The 24,312-nt window shown below is 38.9% G+C and overlaps 2 long non-coding RNA genes across 2 annotated transcripts; both read left to right on the top strand.

Moving 5' to 3' along the window:
• The first annotated feature begins 646 nt into the window (after positions 1 to 646).
• On the top strand, positions 647 to 4,145 carry LOC149034883 (uncharacterized). The gene is made up of 3 exons (XR_016182328.1): positions 647 to 750; positions 931 to 1,075; positions 1,175 to 4,145. It is a non-coding gene; the product is annotated as an uncharacterized LOC149034883 (long non-coding RNA).
• A 1,054-nt stretch (positions 4,146 to 5,199) lies between these two features.
• Positions 5,200 to 6,952, top strand: LOC149034882 (uncharacterized). The gene is made up of 3 exons (XR_016182327.1): positions 5,200 to 5,941; positions 6,179 to 6,229; positions 6,374 to 6,952. It is a non-coding gene; the product is annotated as an uncharacterized LOC149034882 (long non-coding RNA).
• Positions 6,953 to 24,312: the final 17,360 nt, after the last annotated feature.

Here is a 24,312-nt window from a genome sequence, read left to right as displayed (position 1 = left end):
TGTCTTAAAAGTTTGCAAGTATTTTTTCTCACAAGACCCAGTTTTCCTAAGACACCAGCTGACCTTAGGAAAGACACAAGCAATCACAAGTTCGCTAGTGATTCATGGCTGAGTTTGCAACACTGAGATATCAGTAGAGCAGGACTGGAATGGATAATCATAACAACAAGCTGAGCAACAGCTGCGAGGAGAATCCAAAGCTAGGACATAAGCACCGGTACGTATAATTTCTGAGTGATGGATTAAAGGCTAGTCGAAGCGGATTATCTTCCTCTTACAAAACTACTACATAATATAGTGTAGTATTGAAGTTGGGATATCAGTAGAGGAGGACTGGAGTGCTTCACGAAAAGATGGCCGTAACAACAAGCTGAGCTTCAAAAGCGAGGAGAACAAAAGCTAGGATATAACTACAGGTATGTTAAATTTCTGAGTAATGGATGTATAGTATACTTTAGTCTAGTCTATTGCAGGAGCTAACGTCGTCTTCAGTTTGCCAGAATTAATATGAAAGAAGAGCGGGCCTTTTCTTCAATTTAAGATCTTGAGACATTTTAACTTTCTGTAGCTAAAGATAAGCCCATTTTCAGCGTCTTTGCATCACTTAGAAGGTAAGTAAAGAACTATAACAATGTGATACTAACCTGTGTAAGATGGGTTCGTTCACTGATAGGAAAACCCTGATGCGTTGCATAGAGCAGTTGGAGGAAAAAATTATGGTGAATCAGCACTACAGGTCATCTGAAAGAGGTAAGGCCGGCATGTTTTGATTACAACAAGTTTTGTTATATTTTTTCTATTTAGTAGGACCTCGTGGCACACTAAGGATCATGTCATAAAAAGAAGCACATCGAGCACTTCATAGGTAATATGTAACCATTTGTAAGAATTATTCTCTCTTCTAGACTATCTGAAATTTTCTGTTTGCAGAACTGTTTAGGTGGCTTCCTGATTAATTGAAGTTAAAGCTAAGATATGAGTAAAGCAGGACTGAGAGTGATTCATAAAAAGAAAGCCATAATAACAAGCCTACCTACAACAACGAGGAAAATCCAAAGTTAGGACATAACCACAGGTATGTTAAGTTTCTGAGTAGTGGATTAAAGGCTAGTCGAAGTGAGTTGTCTTCCTCTTACAAAATTACTACATAGTATAGTATAATATTAAATTTAAGGAAGGGATATCAGTAGAACAGGACTGGAGTGCTTCATGAGAAGATAGCCATAACAACAAGCTGAGCTACAACAGCAAGGAGAATCCAAGGCTAGGACATAACCACAGGTACGTTAAATATCTGAGTAATGGATTAAAGGCTAGTCGAGGCGGGTTCTCTTACTCATACAAAATTATTAAATAGTAAAGTATAGTATTAAATTTAAAGCAGGGATATCAGTAAAGCAGGACTGGAGTGCTTAATGAAAAGAGAGCAATAACAACAAGCCGAGATACAACAGAGAGGAGAATCCAAAGCTTGGACATAACCACAGGTATGTTAAATGTCTCAGTAAAGAAAGTATAATATAGTCTAGTCTAGTGTAGGAGTTAAGGTTGTCTCGAGTATGCCAGACTTAAGATAAAAGAAGAGCGGGCCTTTTCTTCGATTTTAGAGCTTGAGATATTTTAACTTTCTGCAACTCACGATAAGCTCATTTCAGCGACTTTGCATTACTGAGAAGGTAAGTAAATAATCATAACAATTTGATACTAACCTGTGCAAGATGGGTTCGTTCACTGATAAGAAAACCCAGATGCGTTGCAGAGAGCAGTTGGAGGAAAAAGTTATGGTCGACCAGCACTACAGGTCATCTGAAAGAGGTAAGGCCGGCATGTTTTGATTACAACAAGTTTGGTTAGATTTTTTCTTTTCAACATGACCTCGTGGCTCAGTTCGGATCAGAGCAGGACTGGAGTGCTCCATAAAAAGAGAACCATAACAACAAGCTGAGCTACAACAGCGAGGAGAATCCAACGCTAGGATATAGCCACAGGTGCGTTAAATTTCTGGGTAATAGATTATTGGCTATTCCAAGCGGATTAACTTCTTCCTACATACTACCATTGTTACATATTTCGTATGCTCAAAACACGAATTGTCTTAAATAATTGAAACTGAAACTAGCTTCATAATGTAATTTTTATTTCTTTGATGTTTTCTCAAAACATCAGTATATTATCAGTCTTTATTAGCAGTCTTTTTGCATGTAAGTCAAGTGTAGATTAATGTATTGCCATCTACTCCATTGCAGTTTAGGCAATCCGGAACAGTCCTTTTAACTTACTTCCAGTGCTGTACTAAGCTATCCTATGTGATCTAGCCCAGTGGAGTACATTCATATACAGTGCAGTACAGTCTTTATCAGTTTCATTTAAAAACGTGGAATGCAGTTCGGTGCAGATAAGTCCAGCGAGGTGCAGTGACTGTCCTGTATGTTACTTTCCAGTTCATTCCAGGGGAGTGCAGTGTAGTGCAGTCTGGTGAAGTCAAGCTCAGACTAAGACAGTCCAATCCAGTGAAGTGCATACCGTCCAGTTCAATCTTCTGAAGTGCTGTCCGGCTCAGTCCAGTCCGGTCCACTCCACTGACGTGCGGTCCAGTCCATTCAGTGGAATCTGCGCCCGTCCAGTCCAGTCCCGTCCAGTCCAATCCTGTTCGTTCCCGTCCAATTCCAATTCATTCCCTTCCAGCTAAGTACATTTCAATCCAGCGTAGCCCAGGTCCATACAAGTCAATAGCAGTCGAGTCTAGTCCAGTCAAGTGCAGTGCACAGCAGTGCAATTCGTAACAGCTCAGCCCAGTCCTGTCCAGTCCAGAACAACTAATTGCCATCGAGTCTAGGACAACGCAGTCCTGCTCAGCCGAGTTAGGAACAACCACGTGCATTGCGGCCCGTCCAGTCAAGTGAAGTGCTATTCGGAAAAGCCCACATTTAAGTCCATACAAGTGTATTTCAGTCCAGTGTTGTCCTCAGTTGTCACACCAACACAAGGAAGAGCGTCTACTTACATTGTCGTAGAAAGGTCTTCTTTAATGATACCTTGGGCCACTTGGGCCTGTCACTTGGGCTTTACTTTTAATAAAAGTGTACCTAATAACTTAAAAAGAAATAAAATAACTGAAAATAGATAAAGTATAAAATAAAGAAATAAATATATCTCAATAACTGAGAACATTGATTAATTCTTGAAGAACTAAAGAAATGATGAATTGATAGGGAGATCAATAAATATGTAAATAAATTGATATACAAATAGGTTGAGAAATAGTTACGTTGTTAAATAAATACAATTTTATCGTATGGTCTATGTATTAACAATCTTTTTGCAGAATATTAAAATACAGTACCACGCTGCCTTGAAGGTTTGCAAGTATTTTTTCTCACAAGACTAAGTTTTACCAAGACATCAGCTGACCTTTAGAAAGACACAAGCAATCACCAGGTCGCTAGTGATTCATGGCTGAATTTGCAACACTGGGATATCAGTAGAGCAGGACTGGAATGGATAATCATAACAACAAGCTGAGAACTAGCTGCGAGGAGAATCCAAGGTTTTGCATTTGACTTTTCCATTCTAGAGCTTGAGACATTTTAACTTTCTGCAACTCACGATAAACTCATTTCAGCGACTTTGCATCAATGAGAAGATAAGTAAATAATCATAGCAATTTAATACTAACCTGTGTAAGATGAGTTCGTTCACTGAAAGGAAAACCCTGATGTGTTGCCTAAAGCAGTTCTTGGAAAAAGTAATGGTCAATCAGCACTACAGATCATCTGAAAGAGTTAAGGCCGGCATGTTTCCATTGCAACAAGTTTTCTTAGTTTTTATTTTTTTTTTTTTCAGCATGACCTCGTGGCTTAGTTCGAATCAGACCAGGACTGGAGTGCTTCATAAAAAGAGAGTTATAGCAATAAGCCGAGCTACAACAAAGAGGAGAATTCAAAGCTTGGACATAACCACAGGTATGTTAAATGTCTCAGTAAAGGAAGTAAACTATAGTTTATTCTAGTCTAGTCTAAGAGTTAAGGTTGTCTCGAGTTTGCTAGAATTAATATAAAAGAAGAGCGCGCCTTTTTTCCATTCTAGAGCTTGAGACATTTTAACTTTCTGCTACTCACGATAAGCTCGTTCAGCGATTTTGCATCACTGAGAAGGTAAGTAAATAATCATAACAATTTGATATTAACTTGTGTCAGATGGGTTCGTTCCCTGATAGGAAAACTCTGATGCGTTGCCGAAAGCAGTTGTAAGAAAAAATTATGGTCGATCAGCACTACAGGTCATCTGAAAGAGGTAAGGCCGTCATGTTTTAATTGCAACAAGTTTTGTTAGATATATATATTTTTTTAATCATCACCTCGTGGCTCAGTTCGCATCAGAGCAGGACTGGAGTGCTTCATAAAAAGAGAGGCATAACAAAAAGCTGAGATACAACAGAGAGGAGAATCAAAAGCCAGGAGATAACCACAGGTATGTTAAATGTCTCAGTAAAGGAAGTATACTATAGTCTTGTTTAGTCTAGTCTAGGAGTTATTATTGTCTCGAGTTTGCCAGAATTAATATAAAAAAAGAGCGTGCCTTTTTTTCCATTGTAGAGCTTAAGACATTTTAACTTTCTGCAACTCACGATAAGCTCATTTCAGCGACTTTGCATCACTGGGAAGGTAAGAAAATAATCATAACAATTCGATACTAACCTGTGTAAGATGAGTTCGTTCACTGATAGGAAAACCCTGATGCGTTGCCTAAAGCAGTTCTAGGAAAAAGTTACGGTCGGGTAAGGTAAGGCCGGCATGTTTCCATTGCAACAAGTTTTCTTACACTTTTTTTTCAGCATGATCTTGTGGCTTAGTTCGGATCAGAGCAGGACTGGAGTGCTTCATAAAAAATAACCATAACAATAAGCTGAGCGACAACAAAGAGGAGAATTCAAAGCTAGGACATAACCACAGGTATATGAAATGTCTCAGTAAAGGAAGTACACTATAATCTATTCTTGTCTAGTCTAAGAGTTAAGGTTGTCTCGAGTTTGCCAGAATTAATATAAAAGAAGAGCGCACCTTTTTTTCCATTCTAGAGCTTGAGACATTTTAAACTTCTGCAACTCACGATAAGCTCATTTCAGCGACTTTGCATTTGATACTAACCTGAGTGAGATGAGTTCTTTCACTGATAGCAAAACCCTGATGCGTCATACTCCAACCTGAGCTACAACAGCGAGGAAAATCCAAAGCTAGGACCTAACCACAGGTATGTTAAATGTCTCGGTAAAGGAATTCTAGTGAAGTCTAGTCTAGTGTAGGAGTTGAGGTTGTCTCGAGTTTGCCAGAATTAATATAAAAGACCAGCGGGCCCTTTTTTCGGTTTAAGAGCTTTAGACATTTTAACTTTCTGTAGCTCAAGAAAAGCTCATTTTCTGTGGCTTAGCATCGCTGAGAAGGTAAGTAAAGAATTATAACAATGTGATACTAACCTGTGTAAGATGGGTTCGTTGGCTGATAGCAAAACCCTGATGCGTTGCATAAAGTAGTTGTAGGAGAAAGTTCTGGTCGTTCAGCACTACAGGTCATCTGAAAGAGGTAAGGCCGGTATGTTTTGATTGCAACAGGTTGTTAGATTTTTTCTTTTCAGCATGACTTCGTGGCTCACTTCAAATCACGTCAAAACCAAATAGCATATCGAGCGCCTCAGGTAATATGTAATCATGTGTAATATTCTTTCTTCTAGACTATCTGAAATTTTCTGTTTACAGAACTTTTTAGGTGGTTTCCTGATTAATTGTTTTAATGACAACGTTTTACAATGTGACGTGTTTAATATTTCAACATCTTTTTTTCCCTGAACAGTTTTCTGTTTTCAGTGGAGAAAAACTAGTGTTTTCAAACAAGGCCTGATCAGCAGCCCATGACGATTAAGACCTAATCACAGATGAAGATTAACTGTAAGTATTAAATTATGGGACAAATTAAGGACAACTAACACGATACCCATTGTTACATATTTCGTATGCTCAAAACACGAATTGTCTTAAATAATTGAAACTGAAACTAGCTTCATAATATAATTTTTATTTCGTTGATGTTTTCTCAAAACATCAGTATATCATCAGTCTTTATTAGCAGTCTTTTTGCATGTAAGTCAAGTGTAGATTAATGTATTGCCATCTACTCCATTGCAGTTTAGGCAATCCAGAACAGTCCTTTTAACTCACTTCCAGTGCTGTGCTAAGGTATTCTGTGTGGTCTAGTCCAGTGGAGTACATTCTTATACAGTGCAGTACAGTCTTTATCACTTTCCTTTGGAAACGTGGAATGTAATTCGGTGTAGATCAGTCTAGCGAGGTGCAGTGACTGTCCTGTATGGTACTTTCCAGTTCAATCCAGGGTAGTGCAGTGTAGTCCAGTCCGGTGAAGTACAGTGCCCTCCAGTTTAGTCTTCTGAAGTGGTCCGGCTCAGTCCAGTCAAGTCCACTCCACTGACGTGCGGTACAGTCTATTCAATGAAATCTGCGTCCGTCCAGTCCAGTCCCGTCCAGTCGAATTCCAATTCATTCCCTTCCAGCTGAGTACATTTCAATCCGGCATAACCCAGGTCCCATGTAGGTCAAAAGCAGTCGAGTCTAGTCCAGTCAAGTGCAGTGCAGAGCAGTGTAATCCGTAGCAGCTCTGCCCCGTCCCGGCCCGTCTAGCACAACGCAGTCCTACTCAGTCAAGTTGGGAACAGCCAAGTGCATTGCGGCCCGTCCAGTCAAGTGAAGTGCTATTCGGAAAAGTTTACATTGAAGCACATACAAGTGTATTTCAGTCTAGTCTTGTCTTCAGTTGTGACACCAACACAATCAAGAGCGTCTACTTACGGCATTCTCGTAGACAGGTCTTTTTCAATGATACCTTAATAAAAGTATACTTAATAACTGAAAAGTAAACAAGAATAATTGATAATCAATCAAAGATAAAATAAAGAAATAAAGTATATATCTCAATCACTGAAAACATTGATTAATTCTTGAAAAACTAAAGTAATGATGAATTAATAGGGAGATAAATAAATATGTAAATAAATTAATATATTAATAAGTTCAGAAATAGTTACGTTGTTAAATAAATACAATTTTATCGTATGGTCTATGTATACACATTATTTTTGCAGAATATTTTAATTTAGCACCACGTTGTCTTAAAAGTTTGCAAGTATTTTTTCTCACAAGACTCAGTTTTACCAAGACACCAGCTGACCTTTGGAAAGACAAAAGTAATCAAAGGGTCACTAGTGATTCATGGTTGAATTTGCAACACTAGGATATCAGTAGAGCAGGATTGGAATGGATAATCATAACAACAAGCTGAGCAACACCTGCGAGGAGAACCCGAAGCTAGGACAGGTACGTTAAATGTTTGAGTAATGGATTAAAAGCTAGTCGAGGCGGATTGTCTTCCTCTTACAAAAAGTGCTACATAGTATAGTATACTATAGTACTGAAGTTAAAGGGCGGATATTAGTAGAGGAGGACTGGAGTGCTTCATAAGAAGATAGCCAAAACAACAAGTTGTGCTACAATAGCGAGGAGAATCCAAACCTAGGACATAACCACAGCATTGCATTCCTCATGCATTGCATATCAGTAAAACATGACTGGAGATCTTCATGAAAAGATAGCCATAAAAACAAGCTGAGCTACAATACCGAGGAGAATCCAAGGCTAGGACATAACTACAGGTATGTTAAATGTCTCAGGAAAGGAAGTATAGTATAGTCTAGTCTAGTATAGTGTAATCTAGGAGTTACAGTTGTCTCGAGTTTGCCAGAATTAATACAAGAGAAGAGCGGGTTTTTTTTCGATTTAAGAGCTTCAGACATTTTAACTACTGCAGCTCAAGAGAAACTCATTTTACGCGGCTTTCCATCACTGAGAAGGTAAGTAAAGAATTATAACAATGTGATACTAACCTGTGTGACATGGCTTCGTTAACTGATAGGAAAACCCTGATGCGTTGCATAAAGCAGTTGTAGGAAAAAGTTATGGTCGATCAGCACCACAGGTCATCTGAAAGAGGTAAGGCCGGCAGGTTTTGATTGCAACAAGTTTTGTCAGATTTTTTCTTTTAAGCATCACCTCGTGGCTCACTTTGGATCGGAGCAGGACTGGAGTGCTTCATAAAAAGATAGCGACAACCACAAGCTAAGGTAAAAATGCGTGGAGAATCCACAGCTAAGACATAACCACATGTTAAATTTCTGAGTAATGGATTACAGGTTATTCGAAACAGAAAAAGAACTACATAGTGTAATATAGTGACGAATTGAATTTAAAGCTGGGCTATCAGTAAAACAGGACTGGAATGCTTTAGGAAAAGATAACCATAACAACAAGCTGAGCAACAACAGCGAGGAAAATCCAAGGCTAGGAAATAACCACAGGTATGTTAAGTGTCTCAGGAAAGGAAGTACAGTCTAGTTTAGTCTTGTCAGGTGTAGGAGTTAAGGTTGTCTCGAGTTTGCCAGAATTTATATAAAAGAAGAGCGCGCCTTTTTTTCGATTTAAGACCTTGAGGCATTTTAACTTTCTCCAGCTCAAGATAAGCTCATTTTTAGCGGCTGTCCATCACTGAAAAGGTAGGTAAAGAATTCTAATACTGTGATACTAACCTGTGTACCATGGGCTCATTGGCTGATAGAAAAACCCTGGTGCGTTGCATAGAGCAGTTGGAGAAAAACTTATGGTCGATCAGCACTGCAGGTCATCTAAAAGAGGTAAGGCCGGCCTGTTTCCATTGCAGCAAGTTTTGTCAGATTTTTTCTTTTGAGCATGACCTCGTGGCTCAGTTCGGATCAGAGCAGGACTGGAGCTCTTCATAAAAAGAGACCCATAACAACAAGCTGAGCTATAACAGCGAGGAGAATCCAGAGCAATGACATAACCATAGGTACGTTAAATTTCTGAGTAGTGGATTAAAGGCTAGTCGAAGCGGATTGTCTTCCTCTTAGAAAAGTGCTACATAGTACAATATAGTATTGAATTTAAAACTGGAATATCGGTAGAGCAGGACTGGACTGCTTCACGAAAAAATGGCCAAAACAACAAGCTGAGCTACAACAGCGTGGAGAATCCAAAGCTAGGACGTAACTACAGGTATGTTAGATTTTAGTTTAGTCTAGTAGAGAGAGGCATCGTCGGTGGGTTCGTTGGCTTAGAAGAAAACTCTGATGCGTTGCATAGAGGAGTTGGAGGAAAAAGTTTTGGTCGATCAGCACTACAGGTTATCTGAAAGAGGTAAGGCCGGTATGTTTTGATTGCAACAACTTGTTAGGTTTTTTTCTTTTCAACATGACCTCGTGGCTCCCTTTGGATCACATCATAAACAAGTAGCACATTGAGCGCTTCACCAGTAATATGTAATCATTTGTAAGAATTATTCTTTCTTTGACTATCTAAAATTTCTGTTTACAGAGCTTTTTAGGTGGTTTCCTGATTAATTGGTTTAATGACAACGTTTCACTACTCACTATGTGACGTGTTTGATATTTCAACAACTTTTTTTTTCTTTGAACAGTTTTCCGTTTTCAGTGGAGAAAAAAAATAGTGTTTTAAAACAAGGCCTAATCAGCAGCCCCTCAGAAAGGTCACAGATGACAATTAATTGTAAGTATTCAGTTATGGGACAATTCAAGGGCAACTAACACGATATCCATTGTTACATATTTCGTATGCTCAAAAACACGAATTGTCTTGAATGCTTAAAACTGAAACTGGCTTCACAATATAATTTTTATTTTAGTTGATCTTTTCTCGAAACATCGGTATATCATCCGTCTTTATTCGTAGTCTTTTGCATAAAAGTCAAGTGCAATTACTGTATTGCCATCAACTCCATTGCAGTTTATGCAATCCAGAATAATCTTTTTAACTTACTTCAAGCGCTGTGCAAAGCTATCCTGTGTGGTCTAGTCCAATGAAGTACATTCACGTGCAGCGCAGTACAGTCTTTGTCAGTTTCATTTCGAAATGTGCAATGCAGTTCGGTGCAGATCAGTCTAGCGAGGTGTAGTGAACTGACTGTCCTGTATGGTACTTTCCAGTTCAATCCAAGGTAGTGCAGTGTAGTGCAGTCTGGTGGAGTCAAGCTCAGGCAAAGACAGTCCAGTCCAGTTAAGTACAGTGCCGTTCAGTTCAGTCTTCTGAAATGATCTCCGGCTCAGTCCAGTCCAGTCCAGTCCAGTCCACTCCGCTGACGTGTACTCCAGTCCAGTTTAATCCAGTCCAGTCCATTAAGTGGAGTCTGTTCCCGTCCCGTCCAGTCCAGTCCCGTCCCGTTCAAATCTATTCGTTCCCGTCCAATTCCATTAATTCCCTTCAACCTAAGTACATTTCAATCTAGCATAGTCCACGTCCATATAAGTCAACAGCAGTCGAGGCTAGTCCAGTCAAGTGCAGTGTAGAGCAGTGCAATCCGTAACACCTCAACCCATTTCCGTTTCGTCTAGTCCAGAACAACTAACTGCCGTTGAGTCTAGCACAACGCAGTCCTGCTCAGTCAAGTTAGGAACAGCCAAGTGCATTGCGGCCCGTCCAGTCAAGTGAAGTGCTATTCAGAAAAGCCCACATTTAAGCCCATACAAGTGTATTTCAGTCCTGTGTTGTCTTCAGTTGTGACAACAACACAATCAAGAGCGTCTACTTACGGCATTGTCGTATACAGGTCTTTTTTAATGGTATCTTAATAAAAGTATACCTGATAACTTAAAAATAGACAGGAATAACTGATAATCAATAAAAGATAAAATAAAGAAATAAAATATATATCTCAATAACTGAAAACATTGATTAATTCTTGAAGAACTAAAGAAATGATAAATTAATAGGGAGACGAATAAATATGTAAATACATATAAATAAGTTAAGAAATACTTACGTTATTAACTTGATACAATTTTATCGTATGGTCAATGTATTTAAAATGTTTTTGCAGGATATTAAAATATAGCACCACGTTGTCTTAAAAGTTTGCAAGTATTTTTTCTCACAAGACTCAGTTTTACCAAGACACCAGCTGACCTTTGGAAAGACACAAGACATCAGAAGGTCGTTAGTGATTCATGGCTGAATTTGCAACACTAAGATATCAGTAGAACAGGACTGGAATGGATAATCATAACAAGAAGCTAAGCAACAACTGCAAGAAGAATCCAAAGCTAGAACATAAGCACAGGTACGTTTCATTTCTTAGTAATGGATTAAATGCTATTCAAAGCGGATTGTCTTCCTCTTAGAAAAGTACTTCATAGTATACTATAGTAAGGCTGGGAGATTAGTAAAACAGGACTGGAGTGCTTAGTGAAAAGATAGCCATAACAACAAGCTGAGATACAACAGGTAGGAGAATCAAAGACTATGACATAACCACAGGTATGTTAGATGTCTCAGTAAAGGAAGTATAGTATAGTCTAGTCTAATGTAGGAGTCAAGGTTTTCTTGAGTTTGCTAGAATTAATATAAAAGAAGAGCAGGCCCTTTTTTCGATTTAAGATCTTCAGACATGCTAACTTTCTGCAGCTCAAGATAAGCTTGTCTTCAGCGGCTTTCCATCACTAAGAAGGTAAGTAAAGAACTAAAACAATGTGAAACTAACTTGTGCAAGATGGGTGCGTTGGCTGATAGGAAAACCTTGAGGCGTTGCATAGAGCAGTTGGTAAAAAAAGTTATGGTTGATCAGCACTACAGGTCGTCTGAGGGAGGTAAGGCCGGCATGTTTTCTTAGATGTTTTTCTTTATAGTAGGACCTCGTGGCTCAGTTCGGATCAGAGCAGGACTGGAGTCCTTCATAAGAAAATAGCCATGACCACAAGCTGAGATACAACAGTGAGGAGAATCCAAAGCTAGGAGGTCCTGTCCTGTATGGTACTTTCCAGTTCAATCCAGGGTAGTGCAGTGTAGTCCAGTCCGGTGAAGTGCAGTGCCGTCCAGTCCAGTCTTCTGAAGTGCTGTCCGGCTCAGTCCAGTCCAGTCCACTCCACTGACGTGTGGTCCAGTCCATTCAGTGGAATCTGCGCCCGTCCAGTCCAACCCTGTTCGTTCCCGTCCAATTCCAATTCATTCCCTTCCAGCTAAGTACATTTCAATCCAGCGTAGCCCAGGTCCATATAAGTCAAAAGCAGTCGAGTCTAGTCCAGTCAAGTGCAGTGCACAGCAGTGCAATCCGTAACAGCTCAGCCCAGTCCCGTCCCGTCCAGTCCAGAACAACTGATTGCCACCGAGTCTAGGACAACGCAGTCCTGCTCAGTCGAGTTAGGAACAACCACGTGCATTCTGGCCCGTCCAGTCAAGTGAAGTGCTATTCCGAAAAGCCCACATTTAAGTCCATACAAGTGTATTTTAGTCCAGTGTTGTCTTCAGTTGTCACACCAACACAAGGAAGAGCGTCTACTTGCATTGTCGTAGAAAGGTCTTCTTTAATTATACCTTGGGCCACTTGGGCCTGTTACTTGGGCTTTACTTTTAATAAAAGTGGACCTAATAACTTAAAAACAAACAAAAATAATTGATAAAAGATAAAATAAAGAAATGAATATATCTCAATAACCGATAACATTGATTAATTCTTGAAGAACTAAAGAAATGATGAATTGATAGGGAGATAATTAAATAAATATGTAAATAAATTGATATACAAATAGGTTGAGAAATAGTTACGTTGTTAAATAAATACAATTTTATCGTATGGTCAATGTATTAACAGTCTTTTTGCAGAATATTAAAATACAGTACCACGTTGTCTTGGAGGTTTGCGAGTATTTTTTCTCACAAGACTAAGTTTTACTAAGACACCAGCTGACCTTTAGAAAGACACAAGAAATCACAAGGTCGCTAGTGATTCATGGCTCAATTTGTAACACTGGGATATCAGTAGAGCAGGACTGGAATGGATAATCATAACAACAAGCTGAGAACCAGCTGCGAGGAGAATCCAAGGCTAGGACATAACCACAGGTACGTTAAAAGTTTGAGTAATAGATTAAAAGCTACTCGAAGCGGATTGTCTCCCTCTTACAAAAAGTACTACATATTGTAGTATAGTATTAAAGTTAAAACACGGATATCAGTAGAGGAGGACTAGATTGCTTCATTAGAAGATAGTCGTAGCAACAAGCTGAGCTACAACGGCGAGGAGAATCCAAAGCTAGCACATAACCATAAGTACGTTTAATTTCTGAGTAATAATTTCAAGGCTAGTCGAGGCGGATTATTTTCCTCTTACAAAAGTGCTACATAGTATAGCATAGTAAAATATTGAATTTAAAGCTGGGATGTCGGTAGAAACAGGACTGGAGTGCTTCATAAAAAGATATCCATGAGAAAAAGCTGAGCTACAACAGCAAGGAAAATTCAACGGAAATAACCACAGGTATGTTAAATGTCTCAGTAAAGGAAGTATAGTATAGTATAGTCTCGTATAGTCTAGTGTAGGAGTTCAAGTTGTCTCGAGTTTGCCAGAATTAATATAAAAGAAGAGCGCACCTTTTTTTCCATTTTAGAGCTTGAGACATTTTAACTTTCTGCAACTCGCGATAAGCTCATTTAAGTGACTTTGCATCACTGAGAAGGTGAGTAAATAATCATTACAATTTGATACTAAACTGTGTAAGATGGGTTCGATCACTGATAGGGAAACCCTGATACGTTGCCTAAAGCAGTTGTAGGAAAAAGTTATGGTCGATCAGCACTACAGGTCATCTGAAAGAGGTAAGGCCGGCATGTTTTGATTGCAACGAATTTTGTTAGATTTTTTTCCAGCATGACCTCGTGGCTCAGCTTGGATCAGAGCAGGACTGGAGTGCTTCATAAAAAGAGAGCCATAACAACAAGCTGAGATACAACAGAGAGGAGAATCCAAAGCTAGGACATAACCACAGGTATGTTGAATGTCTCAATAAAGGAAGTATAGTATAGTCGGGTCTGGTGTAGGAGTTCAGGTTGTCTCGAGTTTTTCAGAATTAAGATAAAAGAAGAGCGCGCCTTTTTTCCATTTTAGAGCTTGAGACATTTTAACTTTCTGCTACTCACGATAAGCTCATTTAAGCGACTTTGCATCACTGAGAAGGTAAGAAAATAATCATTACAATTTGATACTAACCTGTGTAAGATGGGTTCGTTCATTGATAGGAAAACCCTGTGGCGTTGCCTAAAGCAGTTGTAGGAAAAAGTTATGGTCGATCAGCACTACAGGTCATCTGAAAGAGGTAAGGCTGGCATGTTTTGATTGCAACGAATTTTGTTAGATTTTTTTTCCAGTATGACCTCGTCGCTCAGCTCGGATCAGAGCAGGACTGGAGTGCTTCATAAAAAGAGAGCCAGTATAGTATATAAGTATAGTATAGTCGGGTCTAGTGTAGGAGTTGAGGTTGTCTCGAGTTTGTCAGAATTAAGATAAGAGAAGAGCGCGCCTTTTTTTCCATTTTACAGCTCGAGACATTTTAACTTTCTGCAACTCGCGATAAGCTCATTTAAGCGACTTTGCATCACTGAGAAGGTAAGTAAATAATCATAACAATTTGATACTAACCTGTGTAAGATGAGTTCGTTCACTGATAGGAAACAACAACAAGTTTTGTTAGATTTTTTTTTTCCAGCATGATCTCGTGGCACAGTTCGGATCAGAACAGGACTGGAATGCTTCATAAAAAGAGCCATAACAACAAGCTGAGCTATAACAGAGAGGAGAATCCAAAGCTAGGACATAACCACAGGTAGTAGAGTCTAGTCTAGTATAGTCTTGTCTAGTATAAGAGTTACATTGTCTCGAGTTTGCCAGAATTAATATAAGAGAAGAGCGCGCCTTTTTTTGCATTTTAGAGCTTGAGACATTTTAACTTTCTGCAACTCACGATAAGCTCATTTCAGCGACTTTGCATTAGGGAGAAGGTAAGTAAATAATCATAACAATTTGATACTAACCTGTGTAAGATGAGTTCATTCACTGATAGGAAACAACAAGCTGAGATACAACAGAGAGGAGAATCCAAAGCTAGGACATAACCAGAGGTATGTTGAATGTGTCAATAAAGGAAGTATGGTATAGTCTAGTCTAGTCTAGTCCAAGAGTTAAGGTTGTCTCGAGTTTGCCAGAATTAAGATAAAAGAAGAGCGCGCCTTTTTTTTCCATTTTAGAGCTTGAGACATTTTAACTTTCTGCAGCTCACGATAAGCTCATTTCAGCGACTTTTCATCATGGAGAAGGTAAGTAAATAATCATAACAATTTGATACTATCCTGTGTAAGATGGGCTCGTTCACTGATAGAAAAACCCTGATGCGTTGCCTAAAGCAGTTGTAGGAAAAAAGTTATGGTCGATCAACACTACAGGTCATCTGAAAGAGGTAAGGCCGGCATGTTTTAATTTGCAACAGGTTTTGTTAGATTTTTTTTTTCTCCAGCATGATCTCGTAGCACAGTCTAGATCAGAGCAGGACTTGAGTGCTTCATAAAAAGAGAGCCATAACAACAAGCTGAACGACAACAAAGAGGAGAATTCAAAGCTAGGACATAACCACAGGTATGTTAAATGTCTCAGTAAAGGAAGTATAGTCTAGTCTAGTCTAGTATAAGAGTTAAATTGTCTCGAGTTTGCCAGAATTAATATAAGAGAAGAGCGCGCCTTTTTTTCCATTTTAGAGCTTGAGACATTTTAACTTTCTGCAACTCACGATAAGCTTATTTCAGCGACTTTGCATCAGGGAGAAGGTAAGTAAATAATAATAACAATTTGATACTAACCTGTGTTAGATGAGTTCGTCCACTGATAGGAAACAACAAGCTGAGGTACAACAGAGAGGAGAATCCAAAGCTAGGACATAACCACAGGTATGTTGAATATCTCAGTAAAGGAAGTAGAGTATAGTCTAGTCTAGTCCAAGAGTTAAGGTTTTCTCGAGTTTGCCAGAATTAATACAAAAGAAGAGCAGGCCTTTTTTTCGATTTAAGATCTTGAGACATTCTAACTTTCTGCTGCTCAAGATAAGCTTGTTTTCAGCGGCTTTCCATCACTAAGAATGTAAGTAAAGAATTAAAACAATGTGAAGCTAACTTGTGTAAGATGGGTGCCGTTGGTTGATAGGAAAACCTTGAGGCGTTGCATAGAGCAGTTAGTAAAAAAAGTTATGGTTGATCAGCACTACAGGTCATCTGAAAGAGGTAAGGCCGGCATGTTTTGATTGCAACAAGTTTTGTGAGATTTTCTTTTTGGTAGGACCTCGTGGCTCAGTTCGAATAAGAGCAGGACTGGAGTCCTTCATAAGAAAATAGCCATGACCACAAGCTGAGATACAACAGCGAGGAGAATCCAAAGCTAGGACATTACCACAGGTACCTTAAATTTCTCAGTAAAGGATCGGTCGAAGCAGATTGTCTTCCTCTTAGAAAAGTGCTACATAATATAGTATAGTAAAGAATTGAATTTAAAGCTGGTATATCAGTAGAGCAGGACTGGTGTGCTTTATGAAAAGACAGCCATAACAACAAGCTGAGTTACAACAGAGAGGAGAATCCAAAGCTAGGACATAACCACAGGTATGTTAAATGTCCAGTGATTCATGACTGAAGTATAGTATATAGTATATAAGTCTAATGTAGGAGTTAAGGTTGTCTCGAGTTTGTGAGAACTAAAATAAGAGAAAAGCACGCCTTTTTTTCGATTTAAGAGCTTCAGACATTTAAACTTTCTGCAGCTCAAGATAGGCTCATTCAACGGCTTATCATTACTGAGAAGGTAAGTGAAGAATTACAACAATGTGATACTAACCTGTGTAACATGGGTTCGTTGACTGATAGGAAAACCCTGATGCGTTGCATAGAGCAGTTGGAGGAAAAAGTAATCGTCGATCAGCACAACAGGTCATCTGAAAGAAGTAAGGCCGGCATGTTTTGATTGGAACAAGTTTTGTTAGATTTTTTCTTTTCAGCATGACCTTGTAGCTCAGTTCGGATCAGAGCAGGACTGGAGTGCTTCATAAAAAGATAGCCACAACTACAAGCTAAGCTACAACAGCGAGAAGAATCCAAAGCTCGCACAGAGTCACAGGTACATTTAATTTCTGAGTGATGGATTAAAGGCCAGTCGAAGCATAAAAGTACTACATAGTATAGTATGGTAAAAAATTGAATGTAAAGCTAGGATATCAGTAAAATAGGACTGGAGTGCTTCATGAAAAGATAGCCATAACAACAAACTGAGATGATTACATCAAATTAATTTCTTGTAGTCATGTTGATTACAACAAATTTTTTTAATCTTTTCTTTTCTTCATGACCTCATGGCTCAGTTCGGATCAGAGAAGGACTGCATTGCTTCATAAAATGATAGCCATTACAACATGATAAGCTACAACAGCGAAAAGAAACTAAAAGCTTGTACATAATAACAGGTACATTTAATTTCTGAGTTATGGATTAAAGGCTACTCGAAGCGGATTGTCTTTTGGTTAGAAAAGTACTACATAGTACAGTATAGTATAGTATTGAATTTAAAGTTGGATTATCGATAGAACAGGACTGGAGTGCTTCACAAAAATATGGCCATAACAACAAGCTGAGCTACAACAACGAGGAGAATCCAAAGCTAGGACATAACTACAGGTATGTTAGATTTCTGAGTAATAGAAGTATAGTATACTTTAGCAGGTAATTTATTGTTAACAACTGGGTTGAAAACGTAAATTAGCCATCGTAAAGGGTGGGTTACCCTTTAGGGTTACCCTTTACGGTGGCTAATTTACGTTTTCAACCCAGTTGTTAACACTAAATTACCTGCTATACTCTCCCACCGACGCAGCACCACAGTTTCTTTAGAAACTTACCCCTTTATAGTATACTTTAGTCCAGTCTGGTGGCGGAGCTAACTTCGTCTCGAGTTTGTCAGAATTAATACAAAAGAAGAGCGGGCTTTTTTTTCGATTTAAGAGTTTGAGACATTTTAACTCTCTGCAGCTCAAGATAAGCCCATCTTTGGCGGCTTTGCATCACTAAGAAGGTAGGTAAAGCATTCTAACAATGTGATACTAACCTTTCTAAGATGGGTTCGTTGGCTGATAGGAAAACCCTGATGCGTTGCATAGAGCAGTTAGAGCAAAAAGTCATGGTCGAACCGCACTGCAGGTCATCGGAAAGAGGTAAGGCCGGCATGTTTTGATTGCAACAAGTTATTAGAATTTTCTTTTCAGCATAACCTCGTGGCTCACTTTGGATCACGTCATAAACAAATAGCACATCAAACGCCTCATAGGTAATATTTAATCACTCGTAAGAATTATTCTTTCTTCTGAAATTTTCTGTTTGCAGAACTTTCTAGGTGGCTTCCTGATTAATCGGTTTAATGACAAAGTTTCACTACTCACTATGTGACGGGTTTAATATTTCAACACCTTTTATTCTCTTAAAAGTTTTCTGTTTTCAGTGGATAAAAACTAGTGTTTTCAAACAAGGCCTATCAGCAGCCCATCAGAAAGGTCACAGATGACGATTAAGTGTCAGTATTCAGTTTAAGATAATTCAAGGACAACTAACACGATATCCACTGTTACATATTTCGTATGCTCAAAACACGAATTGTCCTGAATAATTGAAACTGAAAGTAGCTTAATATATTTTTTATTTTAGTTGATCTTTTCTCAAGACATCAGTATATCATCCGTCTTTATTAGCAGTCTTTTGCATATAAGTCAAGTGTAGATTAATGTATTACCATCAACTCCATTGCAGTTTAGGCAATCCAGCACAATCCTTTAAACTTACTTCCAGCGCTGTGCAAAGATCTCCTTTGTGGTCTAGTCCAATGAAGTACATTCACGTGCAGCGCAGTACAGTCTTTGTCAGTTTCATTTGGAAACGTGCAATGCACTTCGGTGCAGATCAGTCTCGCGAGATGCAGTGAACTGACTGTCCTGTATGGTACTTTCCAGTTCAATTGAGGGTAGTGCAGTGTAGTGCGGTGTAGTGCAGTCTGGCGAAGTCAAGCTCAGGCTAAGACCTTCCAGTCCAACTAGGTACAGTGCCGTCCACTTCAGTCTTCTGAAGTGCTTCGGCTCAGTCCACTTCAGTCCAGTCCACTCCGCTGACGTGTATTCCATTCGAGTTTGATCTGGTCCAGTCCATTGAGTGGAGTCTGTGCTCGTCCAGTCCAGTCCCGTCCTGTCCAATTCTGTCTGTTCCCGTCTAATTCCATTCATTCCCTTCTAGCGAGGTAAATTTCAATCCAGCATAGCCCAGGTCCATATAAGTCAGCAGCAGTCTAGTCCAGTCAAAAGCAGTGCAGAACAGTGAAATTTGTAACAGCTCAGCCCAGTCCCGTTTCGTCCACCCCAGGACAACTAACTGCCGTTGAGTCTAGCACAACGCAGTCCTGCTCAGTCAAGTAAGGAACAACCAAGTGCATTGCGGCCCGTCCAGTCAAGTGAAGTGCTATTAGAAAAAGCCCACTGGAGTTGATAAAAGTATACCTGATAACTTAAAAATAAACAAGAATAATTAATAATCAACAAACGAAAAAATAAAGAAATGAGATATATATCTCAATAACTGATAACATTAATTAATTCTTGAAGAACTAAAGAAATGATGAATTAATAAGGAGATGAATATATATGTAAATAAAAATGATATATAAATAAGTTACGAAAAAGTTACGCTATTAAATAAATACAATTTCATCGTACGATCAATGTATTAACAATCATTTTGCGGAATATTAAAATATAGCACCACGTTGTCTTAAAGGCTTGCAAGTATTTTTTCTGACATGAGTCAGCTTTACCAAGACACCAGGTGACCTATGGACCAGGGTCGCTAGTGATTCATGGCTGAATTTGCAACACTGAGATATCAGTAGAGTAGGACTAGATTGCTTCATTAAAAGACATTCATAACAACAAGCTGAGCTACAACAGCGGGGAGAATCAGAAGCTAAGACGTAACCATAAGTACATTTAATTTCTAAGTAATAATTAAAGGTTAGTCGAAGCGGATTGTATTCCTCTTACAAAAATGCTACATAGTATAGTATTGTATAGTAAAATATTCATGAAAAGATAGCCAAAACAACAAGCTGAGCTAAACAGCGAGTAGAATCCAAAGTTAGTACATAACCACAGGTATGTTAAATGTCTCAGTAAAGGAAGTATAGTATAGTATGGTCTAGTCTATTGTAAGAGTTAAGGTTGTCTCGAGTTTGCCAGAGTTAATATAAAAGAACAGCGCGCCTTCTTTTCCATTTTAGAACTTGGGACAGTTAAGTTTCTGCAACTCACGATGACCTCATTTCAGCCACTTTGCATCAGTGAGAAGGTAAATAATCACAACAATTTGATTCTAACCTGTGTAAGATGGCTTCGTTCACTGATAGGAAAACCCTGATGCGTTCCCTAAAGCAGTTGTAGAAAAATGTTATGGTCGATCAGTACTACATGTCAACTGAAAGAGGTAAGGCCGGCATGTTTGGATTGCAACAAGTTTTGTTAGATTTTCAGCATGACCTCATGGCTCAGTTCGGATCAGAGCAGGACTGGAGTGCTTCATAAAAAGAGAGGCATAACAACAAGCTGAGCTACAACAGCAAGAAGAATCCAAAGCTAGGACATAACCACAGGTACGTTTAATTTCTGAGTAATAATTTAAAGGTTAGTCGAAGCGGATTGTCTCCCTCTTACAAAAGCGCTACATAGTATAGTATAGTAAAGTATTGAATTTAAAGCTGGGATGTCGATAGAACAGGACTGGAGTGCTTCATGAAAAGATAGCCATAACAACAAGCTGAGTTACAACAGAGAGGAGAATCCAAAGCTAAGACATAACCACAAGTATGTGAAATGTCTAGGTAAAGGAGTATAGTACAGTCTAGTCTACTCTCGTGTAAGAGTCAAGGTTGTCTCGAGCCGACATGTTTTGATTGCAACAAGTTTTGTTAGATTTTTTTTTTCTTTTCTGAGCTCGACCTCATGGCTCAGTTTGGATCAGAGCAGGACTTGAGTGCTTCATAAAAAGAGAGGCATAACAACAAGCTGAGCTACAACAGCAAGGAGAATCCAAAGCGAGGACATGTTAAATGTCCCAGTAAAGGAAGTATAGTATAGTCTAGTCTAGTCTGGTGTAAGAATTAAGGTTGCCTCAGGATTGCCAGAATAAATATAAAAGAGGAACGAGACTTTTTTCCATTTTATAAGATGGCATGTTTTGATTTGAAACAAGTTGTTAGATTTTTTTTCCAGCCTGATCTCGTGGCTCAGTTCGGATCAGAGCAGGACTGGAGTGCTTCATAAAAAGATGGCCATAACAACAAGTTGAGCCACAAAAGAGAGGAGAATCCAAAGCTAGGACATAACCACAGGTGTGTTAAACGTCTAGTCTAGTCTAGTCTATTCAAGTGTAAGAGTTAAGGTTGTCTCGAGTTTGCCAGAATTAATATGAAAGAAGAGCTTGCCTTTTTTTCCATTTTAGAGCTTGAAACATTTCAACCCCCTGCAACTCACGATAAGCTCTTTTCAGCGACTTTGCATTAGTGAGAAGGTAAGTAAATAATCATAACAATTTGATACTAACTTGTGTAAGATGGCTTAGTTCACTGATAGGAAAACCCTGATGCGTTGCCTAAAGCAGTTGTAGGAAAAAGTTATTGTCGTTCAGCTCTACAGGTCATCTGAAAGAGGTAAGGCCAGCATGTTTTGATTGCAACAAGTTTTGTTAGATTTTCTTTTTCTTTTTTTCGGCATGACCTCGTGGCTCAGTTCGGATAAGAGCAGGACTGGAGTGCTTTATAAAAAGATAGCCATAACAACAAGCTGACCTACAACAGAGAGGAGAATACAAGGCTAGGACATAACCACAGGTACGTTAAGCCTCTCAGTAGAGGACGTCTAGTCTGGTCTACTCTAGAATAGAAAGTAAAGTTGTCTGGAGATTGCCAGAATTAATATAAATGAAGAGCGGGCCCTTTTTTCGGTTTAAGAGCTTTAGATATTTTAACTTTTTGCAGCTCAAGGTAAGCTCATTTTCAGCGGCTTAGCATCACTAAGAAGGTAAGTAAAGAATTAATGTGATACTAACCCGTGTAAGAGGGGTTCGTTCACTGATAGGAAAACCATGATGCGTTGCCGAAAGCAATTGTAGGAAAACGTTATGATCGATCAGCACTACAGGTCATCTGAAAGAGGTAAGGCCGGCATGCTTTGATTGCAGCAAGTTTTGTTAAATTTTTTTTTTCTTTTTTCAGCATGACCTCGTGGCTCAGTTCGGATCATAGCAGGACTGGAGTGCTTCATAAAAAGATAGCCAAAACAACAAGCTGAGCTACAACAGAGAGGAGAATCCAAAGCTAGACCATAACCACAGGTATGTTAAACATCTCAGTAAAGGAAGTCTAGTCTAGTTTAGTCTAGTGTAGGAGTTAAGATTGTCTCGAGATTGCCAGAATTAATATAAAAGAAGAACGGGTCCTTTTTTTCGGTTTAAGAGCTTTAGACATTTTAACTTTCTGCAGCTCAAGAAAAGCTGATTTTCAGCGGCTTAGCATCACTGAGAAGGTAAGTAAGAATTATAACAATGTGATACTAACCTGTGTAAGATGGGTTCGTTGGCTAAGAACAAAACCCTGATGCGTTACATAAAGCAGTTGTAGAAGAAAGCTATGGTCGTTCGGCACTACAGGTCATCTTAAAGAGGTAAGGCCGGCATGTTTTGATTGCAACAAGTTGTTAGATTTTTTCTTTAAGCATGACCTCGTGGCTCACTTCAAATCACGTCAAAACCAAGTAGCACATCAAGTGCTTCATAGGTAATATGTAATCATTTGTAAGAATTATCATTTCTTCTAGACTATCTGAAATCTTCTATTTACAGAGCCTTTTAGGTGGTTTCCTGATTAACTGGTTTAATGACAACGTTTCACAATGTCACGTGTTTAATATTTCAACATCTTTTTTTCTCTTAACAGTTTTCCGTTTTCAGCGCAGAAAAACTAATGTTTTCAAACAAGGTATAATCAGCAGCCCATCAGAAAGGTAACAGATGACAATAAGGGAATAACATGACTTTTTGAGGGAAATATTGTTTATTTGCGCCCGCGTAGTGTCAAGGGCGCAATTAAAAAAGTCATGTAATTATCATTATTATCAATAAACAAGGCCAAATGATATCAAGAATGCGAGTTTTAAAAATACAAGCTAAGTGAATGACGAATTCAAAGTCACTTCAAATCATCATCTAAGTGTTGATTGAACAAGCTATTAAAGAATCAACTCAGTCCAGTGAACTTATTAAAAATTACCGAAAAAATGCTTAAAATCGTCTAAAAATAATAGGCATATCACAAAGTTGACCTTAAAAATGTCCATGCTGGTAACCGAATCATCACAAAGTTAACGGATTAGCTGTAGGGCTGATAATGCATTAGCAGCCCGCTGTCAGTCTTTTGCGGCCCGCTGAGCGTGTGTTTTGAAGAGGCCGATTTTCTATTTGGCCGTGTATATTGATAATAATTAACTGTAGGTATTCAATGATGGGACAAATTAAGGACAACCAACACGATACCCATTGTTACATATTTCGTATGCTCAAAACACGAATTGTCTTAAATAATTGTAACTGAAACTAGCTTCATAATATAATTTTTATTTCGTTGATGTTTTCTCAAAACATCAGTATATTATCAGTCTTTATAAGCAGTCTTTTTGAATGTAAGTCAAGTGTAGATTAATGTATTGCCATCTACTCCATTGCAGTTTAGGTAATCCAGAAGAATCCTTTTAACTTACATCCAGTGTTGTGCTAAGCTATCCTGTGGGGTCTAGTCCAGTGGAGTATATTCATGTACAGTGCAGTGGAAACGTGCAATGCAGTTCGGTGCAGATCAGTCTAGCGAGGTGCAGTGACTGTCCTGTATGGTACTTTCCAGTTAAATACAAGTTAGTGCAGTGTAGTGCAGTCTGGTGAAGTCAAGCTCAGACTGAGACAGTCCAGTCCAGCGAAGTCCAGTGCCGTCCAGTTCAGTCTTCTGAACTGCTGTCCGGCTCAGTCCAGTCCAGTCCAGTCCACTCCACTAACGTATGGTCCAGTCCATTTAGAGGAATCTGTGCCCGTACAATCCAGTCCCGTTCAGTCCAATTCCAATTCATTCCCTTCCAGCAAAGTTAATTTCAATCCAGCATAGCCCAGGTGCATACAAGTCAACAGCAGTCGAGTCTTGTCCAGTCAAGTGCAGTGCAGAGCAGTGCAATGCGTAACTGCTTAGCCCAGTCCCGTCCCGTTCCGTCCAGTCCAGAACAACTAACTGCCGT

This window comes from Pocillopora damicornis, chromosome 13 (genome assembly GCF_964200805.1).
Source record: "Pocillopora damicornis chromosome 13, jaPocDami1.2, whole genome shotgun sequence".
In the NCBI taxonomy this organism is placed as follows: Eukaryota; Metazoa; Cnidaria; class Anthozoa; order Scleractinia; family Pocilloporidae; genus Pocillopora; species Pocillopora damicornis.
The sequence above is the reverse complement of the archived record's forward strand: the minus strand, read 5'-3'. Positions and strand labels throughout refer to the sequence as shown.